General features: G+C 37.2%; 1 protein-coding gene across 1 annotated transcript in view; it reads right to left on the reverse strand.

Moving 5' to 3' along the window:
- The window catches only part of KIAA0825 (KIAA0825 ortholog), a 423,771-nt gene that overhangs the window by 4,954 nt on the left and 390,996 nt on the right, over positions 1–27,821 (reverse strand). The window lies entirely within an intron of this gene.

The following is a 27,821-nucleotide window of genomic DNA, read 5'->3' on the forward strand; positions in this document are numbered from 1 at the left end:
TAGAGTCCAATCAGCGCCACTCCAGGGGAAAGTTTCTAAGTATAGTTCTAAGTGAGTTTTCTATATTTCTAGATTTAAAAACTGTAAGGCTTCCCAGGATATGCGTGCATATAAATACAATCTAGAATTAGATTTGCAATTAATAAAGACAATATTTTTCATAGTGTTTTTTCCTTCACTGATCAACATATCAGTGGCTTTAAATTGCAGAGAAGTTCACCAGGAAGACATTAGCCACAAGAAGAAGACCACACGGCACTGGATATACCTTAAAGGCAGGTCTATCTTTTCCTAGAAGTAAGATCAGATTTGAAATAATCAATTTAAATTACCCAAGTAAAGCACCAAATTGTTAGCAAGGTTCCATAGAGCATTTGCTTAAAAAAAAAAAAAAAGACTAAAGACTTTCTAATTCTGGGTGATTGTGAGATACAGAGGAAAATGTTAGAATATGGAACTATATATGTATGTAATCCTGCAAAGTACATATCACAGTAACCCAAGTGCAGTCAATCATTTCTCTCTTATATATGCCACTGTTCAGGTTTGGCCACGGCGTACTTAACCCAGCATACAACAAGGACTCATCTGTGTATATTTCCTTTCTCTTTTCCTCACTCCTGTATCATCAACCATGATGTGCTGTCACAGAAGGATTCTAAAACCAATGTTAATACATCCTAAAAGACCCTCTGCTAGAAGGGTTTTAAACGGATAGGATTCTAATAACAGACAAGAAGCTGTTCACTGAATGTCTTCCAGAAGCCCTCTATTCTATTCTCGTCAGAATTCCCGGATAACAAACAGCCTGTCATACAAGAGGAAAGGATAAAAATTTGGGGTGAGATTGTTCTGATCTTGTTTGAGTAGTGAAAAAAAAGCAGAGGCATTGCATTTTCCATAGGAACCTGCTTGCACGCAGGTTTCCTTGTTGGAGTGTTGGGTTCACTATGCCTGGCCAGTCCTAGGATGTGATATGTATATGTACTTGGGTTTACTTTACATTGCTTCTTCATCCTCTGTCTGGAACTCTCCTCATCTCCTAGCCCCAACCTTGCCTGGACCCCATACCATCTTAGTTTCTCTGTCTGTTCCCACATGGTCAGAGTGACGTCATGGATCATATAGATTTTAATAGCAGCCTGAAAGATAAGAGATTTTTCACCACCACACTATTCAGAGTCATACAACAAGGGGCAGTACTCCTGAGCTCACTACTTTGAGATTTAAAATTTAGCATATAAGGTGCTAAAGTATACTTTGAGTATCCTTTAAGGTATAAGTATACCATATACTGCTTTCATGCAATTTTGAAGATTAAAAACTGTCAATACCCATTTTATATACGTGAACTTGGGCATCATTAACTTTCAATGAATCAACTCTTCATATGAGATGGCCAAAGTATTGCAGTTTCAGCTTCAACATCAGTCTTTCCAATGAACACCCAGGACTGATCTCCTTTAGGATGGACTGGTTGGATCTTCTTGCAGTCCAAGGGACGCTCAAGAGTCTTCTCCAACACCACAGTTCAGAACCATCAATTCTTCGGCGCTCAGCTTTCTTCACCAATCCAACTCTCACATCCATACATGACTAATGGAAAAACCATAGCCTTGACTAGACAGACTTTTGTTGGCAAAGTAATGTCTCTGCTTTTAAATATACTATCCAGGTTGGTCAAGAGAGTTCCAGAAAAACATCTATTTCTGCTTTATTGACTATGCCAAAGTCTTTGACTGTGTGGATCACAACAAACTGTGGAAAATTCTGAAAGAGATGGAACTACCAGACCATCTGACCTGCCTCTTGAGAAACCTACATGCAGGTCAGGAAGCAACAGTTAGAACTGGACATGGAACAACAGACTGGTTTCAAATAGGAAAAGGAGTACGTCAAAGCTGTATATTGTCACCCTGCTTATTTAACTTATACACAGAGCACATCATGAGAAATGCTGGGCTGGAAGAAGCACAAGCTAGAATCAAGATTGCTGGGATAAACATCAATAACCTCAGATATGCAGACGACACCACCCTTATGGCAGAAAGTGAAGAGGAACTAAAGAGCCTCTTGATGAAAGTGAAAGAGGAGAGTGAAAAAGTTGGCTTAAAGCTCAACATTCAGAAAACTAAGATCATGGCATCTGGTCCCATCACTTAAAAATAGTTTGAAAAAAAAAAAAAATAGTTTGAATACTTTATCCCCTGAAAAATGTTACTGGAATTGGGCTAGATATTTAAAAAAAGAACTTTCTAAAATTCATATATAGATATTCAAAAAAATCCAAACATAAAAAATTAGATTTGTCTCCCCCCCCCCATGTAATGTGCTAATATTGTACTGAGTAAGTGAATTATGAATGTCAACAGAACAAAATATATAATGTGCACATAAATACTTTGATCATTATCTCTAGTTGTGAAAAATGAAAGTATAATCTCTGCTTCATTAAAAAATTTGTATAACTAATGTAATTTAAATGAATTGTATATATAATAGACTCCAAGATAAGGATTTTTGAAACTTATTGACAATTATAGGTACATCACAGCATAATTGAGCTGCTAGCAATTAATGATATTAGGCAGAGTTATTTACCTACCACAACCTTCTTATATTTGCTTTGTGCTAATGAAGAAAAAAACTGACTCATAAGAAAATAAGAAATTATTAATATGACCAAGATAAGAGGAAAGTACTATTAGAACTACATTTTTCCTTAATAATTTTATTTATATAGAATTAAAATGATAGGGCCTCGAAGTGTATGTTTATTTTTCATGAGCATTATTATATTTCACATTTATATGTTCTTAAGAATTTATATATAATTCTTAGTTTAAGGCTTTGTTAACACAGTGCAAAAACAAGTCAGTTCTGTCAAAAAAACTATTGGAAGAAAAAATAATCTATCAATTTATTAAACATAATTAACTGGGAAATTTGTTCCCTTGGTGTCTCGGTGGTAAAGAATGAGTCTGACAGTGCAGGAGGCTCAGGAGACGTGGGTTGGATCTCTGGGTCACGAAGATCTCCTCTAGGAGGGAATGGCAATCCACTCCAGTATTCTTGCCTGGGAAATCCCATGGACAGAGAAGCCTGGTGGGCTACAGTCCATGGGGTCGCAAAGCGTTGGACACGATGGAGCACACAGCATAGTTTGTTCCCTAGTTTCCTCTATTATATTTAAAATTTGTGGTGAGAGCCTGTCTGTACAGAAAAAAAAAAAAAGTTGGAATCCGTGTAGTCTAGTTCTCTTTAAAAAGCATTATGAAGTGATAATGTTTCTATTTTTCCCATCTTTGGCAGACTGCTCTCCTTCACTTTTGGTAAATTCCCTACCTGCGTACCTTAGAAAAAGAACTGCAATCTTAGACAATGATGAGCAGCAAAATCCCATGAGACCTCACTGATCTGTACCATAATCTCAACCATCTTCTGGAATATGCCTCATCTATAAGGTTCCTTGGTTGAGTAGATGTGGGAACTTGACTCTATATGATTAGGGGGTCCTTTTTCATCCAAACACAACAGGGAAGCTAAAACCTGGGCTGAAATACTCTAAACAGAACTAGCAGTCACAACCTTGCTCACTAGTACTACCTCAATTGACTTGGGAGTTCTCAGTTTTGGTGGGCCTAATTGGATTTACATAAACATTGAGATCTGGACCCAGAGATATCCGGATGCTCCTCTGTATGTTATGTGACTGGTAGTTAATACTAAAAGGCTCTTACATGTACCAGACCATGGGCCAAGAGCTTTCTAATTTTGCTCATCTCGATGAGCCATAATAGACTTGGGATCTCTTAAATGAGACCTTGAGAGGTGTAAAATAAAAACAGTCACAGATCAGTGAGTAACTGTTCCAGTGATCAGTTTGGTAGAATCTTATTTGGGGTCCTTTGTAGAGAGCTGTGTGTCAGAGCCAATCAGGACTGCCAAGCTGAGGAGTGGTTAAGCATAAAGTATGTCCTTGGTAGTGGAGTCCTGACCAGAAGCAAGTCTGGGGTGGGGATGGTGCTTACTGCAGGAAAGAGCAACCAAATCTGGAGTGTGAGAAGTTCTCTGAAGCATTTACTATGCCTTGTACTAGTAAAAAAAAAAAATAAAGATCTAAATTCTGTGATCTCAGAAGTGTCCTGATTAAAAGCACATGCTCTGGAATCACTCTGCCTTTGGGTTGAATCCATACCGTTCATACACTACAGCTGAATCACCTCGGGCAATTTCCTTACCCGCTTCTGTGCCTCAGGGTTCTCATCTGTAAAATGTGGACAGGAGCACAGTTATGCTCATTTGGGTGTGTTGCCTATGACTGATTTCGCTCCACAATGTTGGAGTTTAGTGATGGTGACTGAGGCTGACTGAGACCAACATTCTACTAAGCTTAAATGATCTGCTATTTGGACTTTTACGGAGAATGTTGCCAAATAAAGTTCTACAATGGTGGTGCTAACTGGGGTGATACTATCTCCCTATGGGGAAATGTGGAGAGCCTTTTGGTTGACACTGTCTAGACAGTGACTCTGGGAACCAGGGAATGGAGACTGTAGACATCTTTAATATACAGCAAACCTAAACAACTGAGAGTTATCCTCCTGAAATGTCAATGGCATGCTTGTTGAGAAACATGTGCTCTAGAATCTCCAAAATAATGCTGAAGGATCCCTAATTAATTTGTGATTGTAACTGATATGCGGTTTATAGTGTTTCACTGCTTAGAGTACTATTTGCTGAAGAATAGAGGTTTTGAAGCCAGGTGGCTGGATTTGAATCCCTTATAAGCTGTGTGACCACAGGCAAGCCAGATAAAGTGTGCTTCAGTTTCCTGAGCAGTAAAATGGGAATAACAACAGTGCCTGCTTCATAGCGTTGCAGTCAGAATGAAATGACTAAGTACACATAAAACACACAAAATAGTAAACAGTTCACAGCAAACACTCAAGAAATGTTAACTGTTAGTAGCATCATTATTATCTGGCATATTGGTTAAAGTTGCAAATGGCAAAAATCCTGACTGGTGGTTTAAAGAAATAGGTGTTTATTTTTCTTGTATAATGAGAAATCCAGAGGTAGGTGACTACTGGCAAAGGCTAAGTAGCTTGACAGCAGCAGGGCTGATGTCTCTGTCTTCTTGCCCTTCACCTCATGGCTCCAACATGGTTGCTTGCAGCTCCAGCATCATGTCCTTGTTTTGAGGCAGGAAAAAGCAGGAAGGAGCTAGTGCTGCACCTGACCCACTAGGTTTCATTTCCTGGATTCTTCCCAGAATAGCCATACTGTCTAGGTTTGAATCCAGATCTTGCCTGTTACTGGCTGTGTGATATCGGGCAAGTTTCTTACCATCTCTGTTGTCTCATTTTTCAAAATAGGGGATACTAATGGCATGCATCTTAAGGCATTATTGTAAGTAGTAGGTGAGTTATGAATTAATATGTTGCTATTATTTTATTATTTTATGAGACTGCTTGTTATCAAGTGGCTTCCCGAGAGCTCCTACCTTGATGGTCCTGCTCCTGCCCTGTGCCCTTCACATGACTTTATCTGATAAATTCCCTTCTTAATAAATATGTGGGTAGGATGAAGTTGCTACATACTACACTGGTTTTTTACTCAGTATTCAGTTATACATTTCTGTGATCATGTTGTCGCTGCCTCTTGTCTTTGGTGAAGAAGACATTTCTTGCCCGTTCACTCTGTTCAGCCTAGCATGGCCAAGGCTGCTTTTGTTTTCCTATAATCCCTTTGTTGTATTTTTCAAGTACAATGTGTAACGATGGTGTTCGATCATATTATTGGCATTTCTCCTGAAACACCAATAAAACACTTGGATATAAAAATGTAACTTGAAATAAGCTGCCTGATTTAATGTTATTATTAAACATTATGTGGTCCTTTATATTTACAAAGTGCTTTACAATTATTTATTAGCTAATTGTACTGTTAAACAACATTAACCATCTGGTCGAATGAATGATTTCAAATTGTCCTACCAGCTGGTATCTGAGGGATGAAAAGTGAAGTCATGTTGGACTTTATTCTCCTCAAACAACCCTTTTAGTCCTTCTCCTCTGTTACAGCATCGTGCAGACTGGCTTCAAAGGGAGGTGCAAACCAGAGGGGGAAATTAAGTCTCTGTCCTCTCCTTTCCTGCTGTCCTGTAAATGTGGGTTTCCTTCGGGATTCAGTCCTAGACTATTTTCTCTTCTCTCTCAGAAAACCCCACAGCAACTCCCACATATTCAGCTGCTGTCTCCACATCTGTAATTCATGTCTCCCAAATAGTAATTTAGTGTCTTTAAATTTTATTTTTGTCCTAAACTCTCTAAATTCAACTTCTTGATGGTTATTTTCATTCCCATTCCAATTATATAATCATTCATGTATTTTTTTCATATATATATATACAAACACACACATATATATAACTTATTCAAACTGGCCTTTAGCCCCCACACTCAATAACACAGGGTCTGAAGTTCACAAAGTAATTTACACCTCTGTCTCCAATCTTGTCTGCACTGGCAGTCACCAGTTAAGGGACAACTTACTCTGCAATCGTTTTCACATTCATCCCTCTGCAATCAGTCCACAGTTGAGGTGCTGTGATAGTATGATTTATAATAAGAAATATATTTTTAGTCTTCTTACCGATTTCTGGCACAGAGCTCCTAAAACCCTTGGAATTTACTGTGAGAGCTACAAAGGTGTCTTCTGTTATGTTAACAGAAACACTTAGGGTTGGAGACTGGTGAACAGTGGAATGAACCACATGATTAGAGAGCTGGAATTTTTAATCCCACTCCCCACTTCTGGGGAGAGAGGAGGAGCTGGAGATTAAATTCCATCACCAGTGACCAATGATTTAGCCAATTATGCCTGTGTAATGAAGCCTCCATAAAAATCCAAAAGGAGAGGTTCAGTGTTTCCAAGCTGGTAAACACACGGGGATCTGGGGAGAAAACCTCCTGGGAAACAGATCATGGGGTCTCTACTTTCCTTCCCCATGCTTTACCCTAGGTGTCTCTTTCATCTGGCTGTTCCTGAGTTCTATCCATTAAAAATAAACCAATAATCCACTAAGTAAAAAAATAGCTGCCGTCATCTCTCCTCAGGGAGATGATTTTCCTTATTACCTTCGGACCAACGTTTTCCCACATTTGCATTGTATACTTCACTGCACCATTCACTTGAAATGCCTTTCCATATATCCCAATCCTGTACATTCTTCACACTTAGTCCAAATCCCACTTCCTTCATAAACTCCTTCCCAACTACCTAACCCTGATGTGATTGGCTTGTCTTCATTTGAGTCCTATCATACCGAACGTCAGCACTATTTTGGTAAATTAATGATACATTGCTTTGTTACTTCTTCTCTGTTACGTTCTTAAGCAGTTATTTGATGACTGCATTTTTTTCCCCACATGTACTATTCGTTCATCTATATTTGCAGTTCCTTGAGGAAGACTTTTAATTATAAATTTTACTACAAATTTTATTCAAAGAAGGTATCTCAGATAGCAAACAGCATAGTGGTCTGTACACTATATTCTGTACGCTTTAAGCACTCACAAAATATCTCTTGATTCCTATGTGTTAGAAGCTTAGGTGTCGATATGTTATTCTTAGGTAAATAATCTTTAACCACTAGTGTCACAAGGGATAGTAGTTGGTATCTTCAATATGTATTGTTAAATTACTTGTATGAATCACAAAAATGAGTACTCTAAGAGCTTTAAAATTTGTCCCTTCATCCTTAGCTTCTACATCACTAGGGGATTCCTAAATTCAGTGATCATACCAAAAGACAACTTCTTGCAAATTCATTCATTCATTTACTAATCATCTCTATATTCTTTTTAAGAATGAGATGTTACTGTAAGGGAAACAGGACATTGAGTAAATCATGTTTACTTGATACCATCTAGTATGTTTGACTAATGTAAAACACAAAACTGTTAGAAGACTGAAATTAGAGGACCTTTTAAGTCACCTGCTATGTTGGACTTTTAGTACATGTATAGCTTATATTCATTGGAAAGACTGATGCTGAAGCTGAAACCCCAATACTTTGGCCACCTGATGCGAAGAACTGACTCATTTGAAAAGACCCTAATGCTGGGAAAGATTGAGGGCAGGAGAAGGGGACGACAGAGGATGAGATGGCTGGATGGCATTACTGACTGAATGGACATGAGTTTGAGTAAACTCCCGGAGTTGGTGATGGAAAGGGAGGTTGGGCATGCTGCAATCCATGGGGTCGTGAAGTCAGACAAGACTGGGCGACTGAACTGAACTGATAGCTTATATTATGAGAGATCTGTCATGGTTTATAGCTTATTTGATATCTATCACAGTGAGCCACATTTTAGAACAATTTTACTGTGTATAATTAATTTGTCCACTCATCCAGCAAACATTTATTGAGTGCCTACTAACCTCAAAACACTGTGCTACTGTTTATAATAGCCAGGACATGGAAGCAATCTAGATGCCCATCAGCAGATGAATGGATAAGGAAGCTGTGGTACATATACACCATGGAATATTACTCAGCCATTAAAAAGAATTCATTTGAATTGGTTCTAATGAGATGGATGAAACTGGAGCCCATTATACAGAGTGAAGTAAGCCATAAAGATAAAGACCATTACAGTATACTAACACATATATATGGAATTTAGAAAGATGGTAATGATAACCCTATATGCAAAACAGAAAAAGAGACACAGATGTACAGAACAGACTTTTGGACTCTGTGGGAGAAGGCGAGGGTGGGATGTTTTGAGAGAACAGCATCGAAACATGTATATTATCAAGGGTGAAACAGATCACCAGCCCAGGTTGGATGCATTAGACAAGTGCTCGGGCCTGGTGCACTGGGAAGACCCAGAGGAATCGGGTGGAGAGGGAGGTGGGAGGGGGGATCAGGATGGGGAATACATGTAAATCCATGGCCGATTCATGTCAATGTATGACAAAAACCACTACAATTTTTTAAAGTAATTAGCCTCCAACTAATAAAAATAAATGAAAAAAAAAATTAAAAAAAAACAAAAACTAAAAACACTGTGCTAGGTTATACAGAGGCGAGTAGAACTGGATATGGTCTTCTCTTCAGAGAGCTTATTCAGACCAAGAGTTCATCATATGGGCTTGACTGAATAATCTTCAGCAACTGTTTGCGGGAAAGGCATAGTTCAGGCATTTCTTCCTTGACTCATGAAATAATCTGAGGTAGTCTTGGGGATTAATTCATGTCTTTTTTCTTTCACTGGAAACGTAGCAGCATTAATGACAGAATGCCTCCTATTTTTTTTTTTTTTTTCCGAGTAGTAAGGTCATTTATCAAATCCTACGGTAAAATTGAGAGCTATAGAATTTGATGTTGTTCTTTAAAGACATTTCTGTAGAAAGGTGATTCTGAATAGCACTTAATCCCAGAGGACAAACTTTAGAGAGGGGTCAGATAAAACACCATCCAGAATTTGAGGAAAAGTTATGGAAAATCTGTCACAAACCAGAAAACCAGTGTTGACTATAATCACCAGAATATAAATGACACCATCTTTTAGTAGCTCTTTTTATGCACATAAACCGCAGAGTTAGAGAGCTAGACTCTTACTTTGGAGACAGGTCTTTATAATACTAGACTTAATATTAATAGATGAGACCTACCCACTTTTTGGTATGTTTTCCAGATGATACAAATCTGTAACCACTTTTGCCTAATGTTTTAAAACCCAGGTTTTAAGAAATGTATAGTTTTCAGTCCATCTTCTTTAGCATACATTTAGTGGAAATGGGAAATTCTTATTCTTTCATGTAACCTAGACAATTGATCTATTGCTTAGCTTTGTCTTCTCCAAGACAGAATAGTTTAAAATTGTGTTTTTCTCTGAACTTTGTATTGTATCTCCAAAGTAGTTAGATAATAGGAATCATATATGGGAGCTATGAGGCCTTATACCATTTTCAGTAGAAGCATTCTGGGAATGAGAAAATGGCAAAAATCTCACTTTGATAAGAGAGAGAGAGCTTTGCAAACTTATTTCTAACTTAAGTTAGTTATTTCCTCTAAAGCTAATTATGGTATGCCTGTTTGGGGAGAATTCAATAGGAAAAAGGAAAACTTTAAGGTTTTGACATTCAAAAAAAATCTCAAAAATGCTTAAGGACACCATTTATTTGTATTGTTTTCTTTTCAAACTTAGAGACTTTATTTTTAACATTATAGAGATTTTTGTGAAGTGTAAAGGACATTCAGTGTGTATATAAGTGGAGATCACATCTTTGTTTTTGGAAGCTAAAAAACAGAAGCATTTCTTAAAGTAAGTTATTCCAACTCCCATCAAATTATTTTGCCTCAGTTTAACACTTAAATATCCAGAAAATAATGTGTATGTATTTTATGAAAATACATCACAGTTTGTTAATGTACTTAGAATCCCTGGAACCTAATGCTATATATATTTAATGGATAGAAATGTACAGAAATAGAATTAATGAATATATAGAGAAACATATTTAATATATATGTCAAAATACAGTTATATCTCTGAACATCCATACTCAATACTATGAAATATCAACACTTGCCATCATAAATTAGTAGGTTGGGTGCTTACCTTAGCCAAGAATTTATTATATGTTTATGATAACTCACTATATATGCATTTTATCTAGCTATTTCTGCAAGAATTCAAATGGATGTCCTTTTGTAAGGTAGTTGATTTCTTTTGCTACTACTGATGCAGTAAAAGGAATCTTTCTATGTTCAGAAACAGGCAACAAAACCCTTAATTTGAATTTATAGTCTACAGAGACAATGTGCGACACAACGTAACTGCCCAACAGTTTATTTTAATTAATATGATTTGTTCTATATATTTAAGTAGGAGAGTTATATACCAACCAATGGGACAACTAAGAATGCTAACAGTAACATTTTAAATAGTAATGGCTTAGGGAAAACATAAACGGAAGCACAGCCATCAGTAGTAATGGAAGTTGAACTTTTCCGTTACCAGTAAATCACCCTTCTCTCTATAGAGACTCCTTCCACTAGCGGATTTTTAAAAATTCTTAGAGTTTAAATATAAGTCCATGGTCATGCCCTTTCGCCAGCATTCAGTGCTAATATAGAAGAAATGCCCTTTGCTACAAGTGTCAAGACTACTATATATCGTGAGAACCATATTGCTTATTTTTTAGCAGTAATGTATAGTGAATAAAAAAGTCTTTTTTTCCCCTAGTTCAATTTGATGTACCTTGAAATGCTCATGGACTGTGCTCTATAGACACTTGTTGTTTATTCCATTTAACATAACAAAACTGTTATGTTAAAAGCGACATAATTTGTGTCAAGCAATGGTATTCCTCCTCCAGAAATGATTGTTTAAGAAGTCTTATTTTCATCGAGAAAATGATTACATATTCACAACTCCAAAACTTCTAAAAGTTGAATGCATCTTTCCTAGCCGTGTAAAGCTGATGCCAACACAGGCATCACAGGTTTTTTTGGCAACACAGATTGGCACGAGGGTAACTAATTACTGCACTAACCACTTCTGAGGATAACAATCTTAATGAAAGCATTATTTATAAACGTGAGATCTATCAGCTGAAAAGGCTGTTAGCAATCTCTCATTCAAATTAATAGCACCATCATGTTTAGAAAAGGATTTGAAATATAGATCTGGCTCATATTTTGTTTAAAATTGACTAAGAATTTTGAAAGTTTAAGACCATCTGGGTTTCCCTGGTGGCTCAGCTGGTAAAGAATCCGTCTGCAGTGTAGGAGACCTGGGTTCAATCCCTGGGTTGGGAAGATCCCCTGGAGAAGGGAATGGCTACCCACTCCAGTATTCTGGCCTGGAGAATTCCATGGACTGTATAGTCCATGGGGTTGCAAAGAGTTGGATACAACTGAGCAACTTTCACCTTCATGTTCAAAACCATTCTGGAATCTAGGAGGAAAATGAGACTCTACACAGTTAATCAGGCTTCCCTTGTGGCTCAGCTGGTAAAGAATCTGCCTGCAATGTGGGAGACCTGGGTTTGATCCCTGGGTTGGGAAGATCCCCTGGAGAAGGGAAAGGCTACCCACTCCAGTATTCTGGCCTGGAGAATCCCATGGACTGTACAGTCGATAGGGTTGCAGAGTCGGACACGACTGAGCATGACTCTTCATTGAGTCACTGCCCATATATTCACATTCACCGTTTCCAACGTTCTATCACTACTGAATGAAGGCAAGTGCTTACTGAATGCCTACCATGTATCATCACTGTGGGAGTTTGGCGCTTGTAATTATGACAGTTAATGCTCATTTAAAAATGTCAGTGTGCTAAGCATTGTTCTAAAGAAGTTGCATATATTCATTTAGAATTTGTAGCAACTTTAACTTAAAAAAATCTTTATTTTATATTGGCGTATGGTTGATTAATGACGTGTTAATTTCAAGTGTCATTGAGTCATTCAGTTATACATACACATGTATCTTCTTCTTCTAATTTTTTTCATATTTAGATTATTACAGAGTATTGAGCAGAGTTCCCTCTGCTGTACCGTAGGTCCTTGTTGGTTGCCTGTGGTAAGTACAGCAGTGTATACATGTCAGTCCCAACTCCTAGTCTAACCCTCCTACCCCAATACCCATCCTCCTTGGTAACGGTAAATTCATACTCTTAAGTCTGTGAGTCTGTTTGTAAATAAGTTAGTTTGTCTCATTTTTGTTTTAGGTTCAGAATATAAGTGATAGCATATGATATTTGTCTTTCTCTGTCTGATTTACTTCACTTACTATGACAACCTCCAGGTCTATCCATGTCGCTGTAAATGGCATTATTTCATTCTTTTTTATGATTGAGTAATATCCCATTGTATATATGTACCACATCTTCTTTTCCATTCCTGCTCTTGATGGACATTTAGGTTGCTTCTCTGGTTTGACTGTTATCCATAGTGCTTCAGTTAACATTGGAGTGAATGTATCTTTTCAAATTAGTTTTCTCCAGATATATGCTCAGGCATGGGATTGCTGGATCATGTGGTAGTTCTTTTTTTAGTTTTTTAAGGAACCTCCATACAGTCTCCATAGTGGCTGTACCAATTTACATCCCAGCAACAGTGTGGGAGGATTTCCTTTTCTCCGGACCCGCTGATCATTTATTGTTTGTAGACTTTTTGATGATGGCCTTTCGACCAGTGTGACATTGCACCTCACTATAGTTTTGATTGAGCATCTTCTCATGTGTTTCTTGGCAATGCATATGTCTTCCTTGAAGAAATGTCTGTTTGGATCTTTTGCCCATTTCTGGACTAGGCTGTGATTGCTGTTTTTTTTTTTTTTTTTTTTTTTGATACTGAGCTGCATGAGCTGTTTGCATATTTTGGACATTAATCCCTTGTCGGTCACTTCATTTGCAAATATTTTCTTCCATTCTGTGGGTGGTCTTTTTGTTTATGGTTTCCTTTGCCATTCAAAAACTTTTAAGTTTGATTAGGTCCCACTTGTTTATACGTTTTTTAAATTTTTATTACTCTAGGAGGAGGATCCAAAAAGATATAGCTGCAATTTATGTCAAAGAGTGTCCTACATGTGTTTTCCTCTAAGAGTTTTTTAGTACCAGTCTCACATTTAGGTCTTTAATCCATTTTTAATTTATTTTTTTGTATTGTGTTAGAGAATGCTCTAATTTCATTCTTCTATATGTAGCTTTCCAGTTTTCCCAACACCACTTCTTGAAGAAATTGTCTTTTCTTCATTGTATATTCTTGCATCCTTTGTTACAGTCCTATTGGTCTGAGGTCTCTTAGACTGTCCTCATTTTTTTCCATTCTGTTTCTTTATTCTGTTCTGTGGCAATGATTTCTACCATTCTGTCTTCCAGCTCAGTTATTCATTTTTCTCCCTTAGTTATTCCGCTATTGATTCCTTTTAATGTATTTTTCATTTTAGCTATTGTATTGTTCATCTCTGTATTGTATTGTTCTTCACCTTTCTAGGTCTTTGTTACACATTTCTGGTATCTTGTTCAGTACCGCCATTCTTTTTTGAGATCTTGTATCATCTTTAGGATCATTACTCTGAATTCTTTTCCAGGTAGATTGCCCAATTCCACTTCCTTGGTGGGAAAATGGCAGCCTACAGTAGTGCCCACGCCGGTGAGTACTCCCCAGAACTATTGCCACGAGTGTATTCATGTCCACCGTGAGCCACGGCCAGCCACCCACCGCACCCCCGACCATCGCAGGATGCCCTCCAGTACTAGGTCTGGCCCAGTCTCTTATGAAGTCACTGCTTTTTTCCTGGGTCCTGGTGTGCATGAGGCCTTTTGTGTGCCTTCCAAGAGTAGAGTTTCTAATTCTTCCAGCACTGTGGAATTCCTGTGATCAAAACTTGCTGGTCTTCAAAGCTAGATTCTCTGGAGGCTGTTCCTCCCATTGCCAGACACCTAGGTCCATCTAGTCAAAGCTGTGATTCTTCCAATAGTCATGTATGGATGTGAGAGCTGAACAATAAAACAGGTGGAGCGCCGAAGAACTGATGCCTTCGAACTGTGGTCCTGGAGTAGACTCCTGGGAGTTCCTTGCACTGCAAGGAGATCAAACTAGTCAATCCTAAAGGAAATCAACCTTGAATATTCATCATCGGAAGGACTGACGCTGAAGCTCCAATACTTTGGCCACCTAATGCAAAGAGCCAACTCACTGGAAAAGACCCTGATGCTGGGAAAGATTGAAAGCAGGAGGAGAAGGGGACGACAGAGGAAGAGATGACTGGAAGGCATCACCGACTCAATGGACATGAGTTTGAGCAAACTCTGGGAGGTGGTGAAGGACAGGGAAGACTGGCGTGCTGCAGTCCATGGGGTCGCAAAGAATCAGACACAACTGAGTAAATGAAGAACAACAATGGGCTGGGGGGACTGACATGGGGCTCAGAACTTCCATGCCTGGGGGAGAAATTCTGCAATGTAATTATTTTCCAGTTTGTGGGTTGCCCACCTGGTGAGTATGGGGCTTGATTTTATAGCAGATGCACCCCTCCTACTATCTCATTGTGGCTTTGTCTTTGTCTCTGGATGTAGAGTATCTTTTTTTGGTGGGTTCCAGAGTGTTTTTTGTCAGTGGTTGTTCAGCAGTTAGTTGTGATTTTGGTGTTTTTGTAAGAAGTGAGCTCCCCTCCTTCTACTCCGTTCTGTCTCTGTCTTGCAACTTTAATTATTGCCAAACACCAGGAGTTACCCAGGGGCACACAGCTGTTCAGTGGTGGCGCCCGGATTCTAATCCAGGCCGTTGGCTCTAGACTTACTGCTGTTACTTCACTGTAGTACCCCTACTGCACCTGTGTCTTTGTGTCTCCTATAACAATAAGTGAAATGTCAGCTGCTCACGGTTTAACAAGGTTAATACCCACTGTGGATGTTAACAAATTAATTAATGGGGGAAAAAAAAACAGTCTCTTTGCACCCATTTATGGCAGGCCAGAACTGGAAGAACTGATACATTTCAGACCCACTTGAGTTGAGGCACCTCAGTTTTTACAGGGGAGGCAGGTTAGGCGCTTCCCAAGAGAACTCCCAGTGCTTCAGCTCTTTGGGGACGAGGGGACCACTTCCTTTCTTCTCTTCTTCACTCCTGGGGAACCAATTAGAAGTGCTACTTCCTCTAACTTCATGCTGACCTCAAGGAGGCTGATAGGCATGATAAACGTGATCCTTGTCTTCAAAGAACTTATTTTCGGATGGATGTCAAAGCTATATCAAGAAAAAAATGTCATCTGATGACCCTTCAGTAAGCTGTGGTGCCCTCTTCAATAGCTGCACAAAATGTGGAGTATATCCTGTGTCCAGATTTGGTTACTCTACCCATGATTCTTGATCTTTCAGCTTGGGATATAACATGAAATCACCACTGCAATTGCGGGGCCCTCATAGGTGAATTTTAAGTTTTAGTATTTTTGCATTTTCACTTTTGAGAATAGCTGTGTATACGTAAAAAAAAAAAAAAAAATCAAAACAAGGCCAACACTTCAGTGTGAGTTCAAGCTTTGGTAAAATACATAAAAGTAATACTGAGTCCAGAAGAAATTGAAACTCTAAGCACATTTTGCTTGCATTCGTTGCTTGTTTCTAATCTAATAAATGTTTCCCAGAATGGAGTTTGCAAATCAAAGTAAATATATATATATATATATATATATTTAAAATACTTATTTATTCTCTTTTGGGTTCTGTGTCAATTGTGTACATTTCATAAATATAAACATAAGACATATTTGCTAAGGAATTACGTTTGTTGATGTGGCAGCCTCATGACTTAAGGTATAAAAAATTCATACCTTGTCAATTATGAATTGCATTTTCCCCATTTGTATAGAATATGGAATTTGTTTGAGTACTAGCTAAAAATATACGTGATACTATTTCAGATGTGAGTGTTGCTTAAAAAAAAAAAATCAACCTCACCCTGCCTTAAGAGGGGAAACAACATGTGAAAATTATAGTCCTTTTAAATAAATTTAAAAAAATCTACCCTTTGCTCATTTACTCAGCTTTCTTCTCACTGCATCCAATTACCAACCTTATCAGTCCATTTCCTTTGATTTATATTTTAGTCCAATGCATGTCATAACAGGAAGGCAGTATAAATACCCTTTAATACTTATGGATTTTTTTTTTTTTTTTCAAATTTAGACATCTTTCTTGCTAAGCAGAATTAATGCACTGACTTACTCCCATGGCTATCACCCTGGATGCCGTTTTTCTATTTCATTACCATTTTGCGGATGAACACATCATTGGTGTGGTATTTATGTTGATCGGTAATGAAAAAAGTCTTGCCTCAAAAAGCTGTGGCGTTTCCAGCCCTTGCTTATGAGGCATCTTCCAGCAGCAATCTCACTGCAGACTTCCAGGCACTAAATGGTCGCCCAACTCACATCACTGGTATTTTCCCTGAGTAAAATCCTACGTATGCTGTCAACTGAATTATAAACTGGCCCTTTGCTCTACCTTCTCAATTACCTCACCCATTATCTCTCATACCCTAAAATTACACCGTCCTCCAGAGAACAGGTTACTTCTCCAAACATCCTTGTTTCATTGCTTCCAGATAACCATGACCCTTTTTCCCCTTCAACTGCTTATAGTCCTTTTAACATCTGTCATCGCAGCTTAAGGTTTGATTATGTGTAATAGCGCTTTACTTTGGCAGTGGGGGCATCACAGTTATTGCCATATACAGAAAATTCTGACTGACATTTCCAGAGATTTTTGGAACCAGAATAAGTCAAGTAGTGTCTTCCCTCTTTCGATGACTGCCAGGTGAACAACCCAACACAATTACCTAATATCTTGAGAGAAGGCCTGTTTTAACAGAGCCTTTTCCTTCATTTCACAGCCCCATAGCACTGCCCTTTATTTCTCTCCTCTGAGTTTATCTCTGTAATTTAAATTCTAGCTTCAAATGTATCAGTTGACTAATATTAAAATTAGCTTCCAAAGGGAGTCCATTTATTGACCAACTTAAATTCTTTCCTTTTATACTTAACTGTACAGACTTATGGTTGGATCTTTCTCATTTTTTAATGGAAATAGCTCAGAAGCATTACAAAATAAAGTGACCAATTGACAATGAGATGCTTAGTAAAATCATTCCAGTTTTTTGTGTTCTACCACCTAACCTACTTGACATAACCTATGAATTTGACCAAAATGCAGGAAGTCTAATTCAGTTATAGGCAGTTAACATTCAGAGGTTATTCTCATTGATGTTTAAATTTTCATGCTAAATTCCTGCTACTATATTATAATTCTGATTGTAAATTGTCTTTATTGTTGAAATCCATCATAGGTCCAGCAATATACATGGGAACCAATAATGTTTGTTGATGTTTAACATGCCTAACTTCATTGTAAATTCAGTTATTAAAAACAAGGTCTTTGCCAGCCCTTTCATTTATAGGCAATAGAGTATGCTCAAGAGGATCTTACCTAACAATTTGGAATTATCATTAAAAAATGTAAAAAGCCTCTTGGCCAATTCTTCTTTAACATTAACTAGAAGATGAACCCTGCTCAAAGAATTCTTTGGGAATATAGTATATTAATGGCCCAGTGGAATAAACCCTTGACCATCAAAAAGCACTGAGTGTGAAAAATTGCTTTTTCTTAACCTAACCCTGCTTTATACAACATAAACAGTTTCATTACTGCTGAGATATGCTGCATCTCTAATTTCATTTTCACAAAACTTCAAGATACCTCTGTAGAATCCAGATTAGTTCTCGCAGTAAATAACTATGACATTACCATTATTAGTGTTCATTGGAAGTCCCTATTTAGAAGCACAACAGGGAAATTACTACACACTACTTCTCACCCCTGGTGAACACATAAAAACTCAAACATACACATACCTATAGATAATAAAACAATGGAAAATAAGAATAATCAAGAAAATGCTTTATCTTTAGCTGTGGTTCAGCTATTCAGCCAACTTTATCTAATGGCATATCATTCCATTATTTTTAAAACCTAGGAAAATATTAGCAATTCAATGTTATGAGGAAAAATGTCAACCTAATTATGAAATGAAACTAAGCTATCAAGCAGTGGAATACTTTGAACATTAACCTTAAATTCTGTATTACATGGAAGCAGAAAAGATTCCAGATAAAAGGCTCAGATTACATACTGTGAAATATTTCACTTTTACCTTCCTAGATTCTGTTTCTTTTTTTTTCCTCTTCCTTAACTCATATTTTCAGTTACTAGAATTTCATTCCCATTCACTTCAGTATTAAGCTAGCATAGCCTATGTGATCTAGAAATTGAATTGAAGTATAACCAACTTTTTTTTTTTTTTAAATAGAGGAGGGCCATTTCTAAAATCCTCTGAACTCTAAGCCTTGAAATTCTTGGTGGTATGCTGTGAAATCCATTAATGTTAGAGAGGGAAAGTGAGAAAAGACAGCGATGCAGGACTCTGAGTTGGTGTGCGGTAAGCCATGTGATGCTGTCGGATGGATGGGGATTATAGTTTGCTGGGCTGTGCTTATCTGCTCAGCCATGTGCAGCTCTGCGACTCCATGGAGAGGCTCCTGCCAGCCTCCTCTGTCCTTGGGGATTCTCCAGGCAAGAATACTGGAGTTGGTTGCCATGACCTCCTCTAGGGGATCTTCCTAACCCAGGGGTCGAACCCAGGTCTCCTGCATTGCAGTCAGATTCTTTACTGTCTGAGCCACTGGGGCCGCCCATTATAGTGTGCTAGGTGATGGTAATTAAGTAGTCTAGACTCTTCAAAAACCCCTGAGTTTCTTAGTGAATGTTTCTTAGAAGCTATACAAACGTCATAGATCAGATTGCTGAACACGATATTGGCATATAGAAAAACAGTTTTGGAGTACCTACTATGAGTTAGGCAATTTACTAGGCACAGGGGATAATGCAGTGAATACAATAATTATTGCCCCTTCTCTTAGGGAACTTAAATCTGTGGCAAAGAAATTTTGGGTGAGTAATCAAATTGAATGAATCAATGAATGGCAGTACTGCAAAAGTCAATGTTTTATGTTTCAATAATTTTTATAGTTTTTAATATATGGATCCTGCATATTTTTCTTAAAGTTATTTCCAGAAATTTTATGGTATATATATTATCTCTCTGCTATTATCCAAAGAGTTTTTATTTGTTTGTTTTTATTGTATCTTCAGTTTCTTATTGCTATATTGATACTTGTCAGTATTTTTCTTGTATTTCATATCCTTACTGATTTCTAAAAGGATTTTATGTGTTTTTTTTTTTAAAGAAATATTCTCTGCAGTGAATAACCATTTTCCCCTTTGTCTCTCCAGAAGTTAGTCCATTACTTCTGATTTATGCCTTATTCCACTAGCCAGAAACTCCAGAAAAAAAATGTTAAATAGATTGGGAATTCCACCAACACTTGAGTTCTGGCTTTACAATTATTATATGATATGAACTGTCTTCTTAGATATCCATTTTTTTATGAAAAGGAAGTTTACTTTCTTCGTTTTTTTCCTTAAGATTTTGTTTGTTGGGAAATTTTTTTTCCAACTTTTAAATTATGAATTCCTTTTCAGTTGGCTAGTGTATGACTTCGTTTTTCAAAAAGGCCATTTTGCGTTACAACTTTAAAATTCTTGGATGAGAATTCCACTGCCACCACACATAAATAACATCTAGGAGGGCATATAATTCTTAGGTTACAAGTTTTCTCCTTAAAATGCTGTAGACAGGTGGGAACGCAAAATTGTACAGCCACTTTGGGGAGTGTTTTTGGCATTTTTATTAAAAAAGTTAAATATACATCTACCATATAACTCTGCTATCCCATTCTCTGGTGTCTTCCTAACAGAAAAAGAAATTTACATTCACATAAAACCCTATAAACAAATGTTTATGGCAGCTTTATTTACAATAGCCCCAAATTGTAAATAAGCCAGATGTCCTTAAACTATTTCATACAATAAAATACAACTCAGGCATAAGAAGGTTCAAGCAATAACTTGGGTGAATTTTCAATGCATTTTCCTAAGTGAAGGAGGACAGAATGAAGTGGCTGCATGTCGTGTGATTCCACTTTACATGACAGACATTCCTACAAAAGCAAACTACAGAGAAGAAAACAGATCAGTGATTTCCAGGGGTGAGGAACAGGAGGAGAGATTGTCCATAGAGGGGTAACTCTTATTTTAGGGGTTTATGAAACTGTCCTGCACAAACCCCAGTGGTAGGCAGATAGATAGCTATGAGTTTGTCAAAACACATAGAATTATACAGTACAAAGAGTGGATTTTATTCTATGATAACAACAAGAACAAAATCAATTAGGATGTGGGGGAAATATGAAATGCAGACTGTAACATGGGAATCAAATGATTTTATAAATGAATCATATAACTGCACTGAAGGGGGTGGATGAGAAAGGAGCCAAGCTAAGGAACTCTGGAAAGCAGCGTTTTAAGTCAATGTTTAAAGACAAAAGAGTTATTCACAATGTTCTGTAACTGGAAATTTGTTTCCAACAAAAATATGGATTAGGAGATCTAAAAGTACTCTTTTAGATTAAAAAACTATTTTAGACTTTTTAGAAGTATTTTGAGATGCTTTTAAAGATATTTTTACTTATGTTTATATACTAGGGTTGAGTTATCAAATCAATAAATTATAGAAAATGGGAGTCATGTTTCTTACTGTCAGAGAAAGAAGTTACAAATAAGGGATAAAAGCTAGAATGAGATCTGTTGTATTGGACTAAAATTTGAGATATCAACAAGAACTTTTTTTTAATATACATATGATACAGAAATAAATTTTGATGTGTTTATATGCATGAGTTAGTATCTAAACATGTGTTTCCTAGCTCTATCCAGAAGGTACCCTGGTAGCAATGAACAGCCAGCACCTAAATCTTGGTTTATAAATTCTGTTCTCCAACACAAAAGACAGTACTCCTTAGCGAGACAGCTAATTTTAGAGCTAAGGCAGAGCAAAACCAATACGAGCCCGGAGCATCAGAAAGTAAGGAGGTTAATACATGCCTTTAACTTGAATAAGTTCCTTTCTATGAGGAAGCCTCCAAAAAAGGCTTCCTGAGCAGAAGTGAGACTTCAGCTGGGCCCTTTGGAAGAGGAAATTTTTCCAAATAATTTACATAGGATAGTCCATAGTTGAGTTAGTTTTTGTGTCAGGAAATCTTTCCCAATGGCTAGGAAAAGGATATTTTTCAGGGACCAGACTAGACTCTGTCAAAGTAAATTATGTATTTAATAGTTTTTCCCTAACCAGATTATAACCCGCATGATACCAGACAATTGGTTTTTCTTCTTTCCTGCTGCTAACCCTAGCAAAATGTGTAACATGTACTCTCTGCATGATAAATAGTCACTGCAAAAACAAAAGAAGAAGTAAGTAAAGAGGTTAAGAAAAAAGATGAGACTATATAAAAGGAGCTTAGGAACCAGCCTAGAAAAGTTGTCAGTTGCCAAAGTTGGAACAGTTTGAACAACAAAATAAATAATGATTGCATTAGATTATGACCAAATAATAAAATAAATATCCATGATCCATACTAATATAAATAAGTGAATAAAAAGGGGGATAAGGGAAAACTCTTCCTCAAGTCAAAAGTCTAAATAATATATACAAATGAATGAAAGAAATAGAAATCACCATTAAAACACCACAGCAATATTGCCACACAATGGCTATTAAAATTAGTGGGTAAAAGTTTATGCAAAAATTGTGTATCTGCATAAGGTTAAAGTATCCCCCTCAAGTATTTAGTAACTACAAAGGAAAAATAGTAACGTTAGAGAATCGTAACACCAGCTGAATTCAGTGACCAAGAGTAACATCACCAGTCAGACAAACTGACTTTATTCATTCCCTGATAGGAGACACCGAGAAGGGCCCATTGGTTCTATGGTTTCCTTCCAAATAACGCACAACTTGGATGAGAAAGTATCAGACAAACCCGAATTGAGGCACAGTCAACAAAACTGACCACTCACCTTCAAATGTGTCAAGGTCATAAAAGACAAAGACCAGGGACCCGACGCAGATTGAAGGAGACTAAGGAGCCATGACAACCGCATGCGGTGTCGGATCCTGGGACAAGCAAATGACAGTGGTGGAAAAACGTGCTAGACCTCTGTTAAGAGTGTATGCCAAGGTTCATTTCTTCACTTTGATACGTGTTTTCTGCTTACGTGAGACGTTAAACAGGGCTTCTCTGGTGGCTTCATGGTAAAGAATCTGCCTGTCAATGCAGGAGATGCGGGTTCGATCCCTGGGTCGGAAGGATCTCCTGGAGGAGGAAATGGCAACCTACTCTGGTATTCTTGCCTGGAGAATCCCATGGACAGAGGAGCCTGGCAGGCTACGGTCCAGGGGGACGCAAAAGAATCGGACACAACTTACTGACTAAACAACGACGACAAGATGTTAAACATGAGGGGAATCTGGGTGAAGGGCAGATGAGAAATCTGTGTACTATTGCTGTCACTTTTCTGTAAGTCAAAAATATCACTAAAAAAAAAATGCTGTAGATGTGCCATCATAGCACTTATTGTTTCAGGGAAGTTTAAGGCCAATCTAAGTTTGTCTCTTTGCTAACCTGCTTTATTTTTTCCCTTCCTGAATGCTCTGACTCGGTTTTCCTCTTTCTTAAAATTAACTACATCTAAAAATTTGATTTTCTGTAGTGCCAATTTAAATCCTTTTTCTTTTTTCCACATCGTATCCACTTCCACTGTTACTTTGGCAGCTTGTTATTGCATCTTATTATTTCTCTTTCTTGCATTACAGATTGTAACCCATGGGTTTCTACAGTTTGTTCAGAGGCTATACCTTAGAGCCTACGGAGGATACTACAGAGTTCTAATTGTTTTGCCTGGCCCTCACATTAAGATGGTTACTGTGTGTAGGTATGTGTGTGTTTTCAGAGTGATTTGCACATTCCCTTAAGCCAGAGCATATTTTCACAAGTACCATTTGGGTTCTTTGGATCACTCCTCTTTAAAGTAGGAGAATTCTGTTTAGACCACTTCCATCATATTGTGATTCATGTAAAATCATTGATAATAGGATTACTGATTGATTTTGGAGTCTTGAGTCTTTATCAGTTTCAGTGTTTTTATAGTTATTTTATTGGGTTTTGGAAGAGGTTTTACTAGGGGTTGTTAGGTAGTACCGATTTTAAATGTGAAACTACCTATCCAAAATGTCTGCATCTTTGAATTACTAATTTTAGCAGTATCACTCAAGCCCAAGATATTTCTGGTAAAGAATAATGTTTGTAGTGTGACAGTTATATCTGGAACTCCTATACTCCATAATAATAATAATAAAGAACATGAAGCAATAGTTTATATTTCACAGGGTAATTAAAGCAAGAGATTTGGTATTCCTTCACAAAAAGAATGATGAAGGTAGATAGTGGCCTGGAAACCAGTGAAGCTGATTGCAAAATGAATATTTAAAAGCCCCTCTGATTTAATGTGCTCTTGTTTCCATTCCCTTTATTCTTTACAAAGAGTCCTCTGTAAATATTGCTTTAAGGATTATCAGGCTTCAATTTTCAATTTTGTCCAAAGGCCATAATTTAAACCATGATATTGGCTTTACAAATGTAAACAGTGATTGAACCTCTTTCCTTTAGCTAATAGAAATGCCAATGAAATTAGAGTCAATTAAATAATTGCTTTATTAGCCTAATGTATTACTGCTGTAAGTCATGCTGTGGCTCATCCAGCCAGGAGGGGAACTGGAAGAGAAAAAAAAACCATATCAACATAAAGAGAAGGGAAACTAGCACATTGCAAAAACTTGATCCAAAGAAAAGAATAAAACATCTTGAAATTTTGACATATCAATTTCATTCTTTGGGTTTAACCATGACCAAACCTGGAAAAACCCTAAGAGATTTTACAAGTTAAAGATCTTTCAGAGCATGTTAGCTGTCCCCTCTTCTGCCAGGTCTTATCTGTCCACCTCTGCCTCCAGATTCCTTCTTGCCTTCTCTCAAGTGAGTTATCTCACTTTTTCCTTTACGGTAACACAGCGGCATGTGATTACTGACTTCTAGTGTTAGATACCTTGAGAGGATTTGCAGTTGTTTTTAAAACTTCTCTTTTCCCTAGCACGTGGTCCCCTGCCTTTCTGAGGACTGAATTTATTATGTCAATCATTTCAGAACCTAGTGAAGCACCTGGTAATACCACTGAGCAAATACTTGTGGAGTGGGTAGGCTTCCCTGGTAGCTCAGCTGGTAAAGAATAGGTAGGCAGCACTGTAGAATCTCTAGGAAGGTGCCAAGCAGGTTCTCAGGAGTTAAAGCCCTTCTTGTAGCTCACCTTTCTCTGATACCTGAGCACAGAACAAGAACAGGAGAATTTTGTGGGTTTTTCTCTGACCCAGGTTCAGACTATACCCAAAGTATGGTCAGAGTTGGCTACTTAGGAAAGGTGTTATGGATGTTAAAGATGGAAGGAAGCAGTGGGGACAATGAAGGATTATCATGTATTTGGTGCTCTGTTATCCCTTCCATATATATTATCTATATTAACCGCAAAACAACTATTTACAGTAAATATTATTATCCTTATTTTTACAATTAAGGAAACTGAGAATTTTGAAATGTAATTTCTACCAGGTCACATGGCTATCCAGTAGCCAAACTAGAATGAAAATTTCTGTTGGCTCATTCAGAACTCAGTGCTTTGCTTAGAATATGGGAATTAAAGAAGTTTTAGTTCTATAAAAATGTAGTAACCGCTTCTGTTAGTATCCTAAACTTGATGCAGTCTTGTTTTTCAACTTTAAACAATAAGATTTTCCTAGTCCATAGGTTGTCTTTCAGGTTTTTTTTTTTTTTAATGGAAGGAGAAGAAGTAAAATTGTCACTGTTAGCAGATGATGTGATACTATGTATCTAAAATTCTAAAGACACTACTAGAAAACTACTAGAGCTCATCAATGAATTCAGTAGTTGCAGAATACAAAATATACAGAAATCTGTTGTATTTTTATACACTGACAGCAAAAGATCAGAAAGAGAAATTAAGGAAACACTTTTATTTACCATGTCATCGAAAAGAATAAGATATCTTGGAATAAACCTATCTAAGGAGGCAAAAGACCAGTACTCCAAAAACTATCAGAAAACAAATAAAGAAACTGAAGGTGATACAGATATAAAGATATACCAGGTTCTTGGATTGGAAAAGTCAATATTGTCAAAATGACTATACTACCCAAGGCAATCTACTGATTCAGTAAAATTCTTAACGAACTACCAATGCCATTTTTCACAGAACCGAGCAAAAATTTTTCAAATTTGTATTGAAACACAAAAGACCCCGAATAGTCGAAGCAGTTTTGAAAAAGAAGAGGCACTGGATGAATCAGGCTTTCTGACTTCAGACTATACTACAAAGCAACAGTCATCAAAACATTATGGCATAGAGCTGCTGGTAGTAGTCTCTTATGATCCTTTGTATTTCAGTGTTGTCTGTTGTGATCTCTCCATTTTCATTTCTAATTTTGTTAATTTGGTTTTTCTCTCTTTGTTTCTTAATGAGTCTTGCTAATGGTTATATAATAGCCAGGACATGGAAGCAACCTAGATGCCCATCAGCAGATGAATGGATAAGGAAGCTGTGGTACATATACACCATGGAATATTACTCAGCCATTAAAAAGAATTCATTTGAACCAGTCCTAATGAGATGGATGAAGCTGGAGCCCATTATACAGAGTGAAGTAAGCCAGAAAGATAAAGAACATTACAGCATACTAACACATATATATGGAATTTAGAAAGATGGTAACGATAACCCTATATGCAAAACAGAAAAAGAGACACAGAAATACAGAACAGACTTTTGAACTTTTTGGGAGAATGTGAGGGTGGGATATTTCAAAAGAACAGCATGTATACTATCTATGGTGAAACAGATCACCAGCCCAGGTGGGATGCACGAGACAAGTGCTCCGGCCTGGTGCACTGGGAAGACCCAGAGGAATCGGGTGGAGAGGGAGGTGGGAGAGGGGATCGGGATTGGGAATACATGTAAATCCATGGCTGATTCATATCAATGTATGACAAAACCCACTGGAAAAAAATAATAATAATAAAAAAAAAACAAAAAACAAAAACAAAAACAAACAAACAAACAAACATTATGGAGCTGGCACAAAAACAGACTTACAGATCAGTGGGAGGAGCCTGGTGGGCTCCAGTCCTTAGGGTCACAAAGACTCAGACACGACTGAGTGACTACTGCTTTCAATTTCAATTTCAACAGGATAGGAAGCCTGGAAATAAACTCACACACCTATGGTCAGTTAACCTATGACAAAGGAAGCAAGAATACACAATGGAGAAAAGACAGTCTCTTCAATAAGCTAGAAAAGTGGACAGCTACTTGTACAAGAGTGACATTAGAACATTCTTGAACATCATACACAAAAATAAACTCAAAATGGATTAAAGGCCTAGATGTAAGACTGAATACTATAAAACTCCTAGTGGAAAACACAAAAAAATCATCCTTTGACATAAATTGCAACTATATATTTTTGGATCTACCTCCTAGAGTAATAAAAACAAAAATACACAAATGGGGGCTAATTAAACTTGAAAAGCTTTTGCATAGCAAAGAAAACTGTTAACAAAAAGACCACCCACAAAATGGGAGAAAATATTTGCAAATGAAGTGACCAACAAGATTAATCTCCAAAATATTCAAACAGCTCATGCAATTCAATGTAAAAGAAAAAAAAAAACACAATTAGAAAATGGGCAGAAGATCTAAACAGACATTTCTCCAAAGAAGATATATAGATGGCCAAGAGGCACATGAAAAGATGCTCAAAATCACTAATTATTAGAGAAATGCAAATCAAAACCACAATGAGGTATCACCTAACACTGATGGCCTGTCAGAATGCCCATAATGAAAAAATCTACAAATAATAAATGCTAGAGACGGTATGGAGAAAAAGGAACATTCCAAAAAGGAACCTTCCTTTACTCCAAAAAGGAATGTAAATTGATACAGTCACTACAGAGAACAGTATGAATGTTCCTTAAAAAACTAAAAATTAAAAAAAAGAAAAAGAAAACTAAAAATAGAATTATCATATTATCTTGGGATCCCACTTGTGTGCATGAACCCAGAAAAGACAAACACTTTAATTTGAAAAGACCCATGTATCCCAGTGTTCAAAGCAGTACTGCTTATAATAGCTAAGACATGGAAGCAACCTAGATG

Source organism: Dama dama, chromosome 9 (assembly GCF_033118175.1).
Source record: "Dama dama isolate Ldn47 chromosome 9, ASM3311817v1, whole genome shotgun sequence".
In the NCBI taxonomy this organism is placed as follows: Eukaryota; Metazoa; Chordata; class Mammalia; order Artiodactyla; family Cervidae; genus Dama; species Dama dama.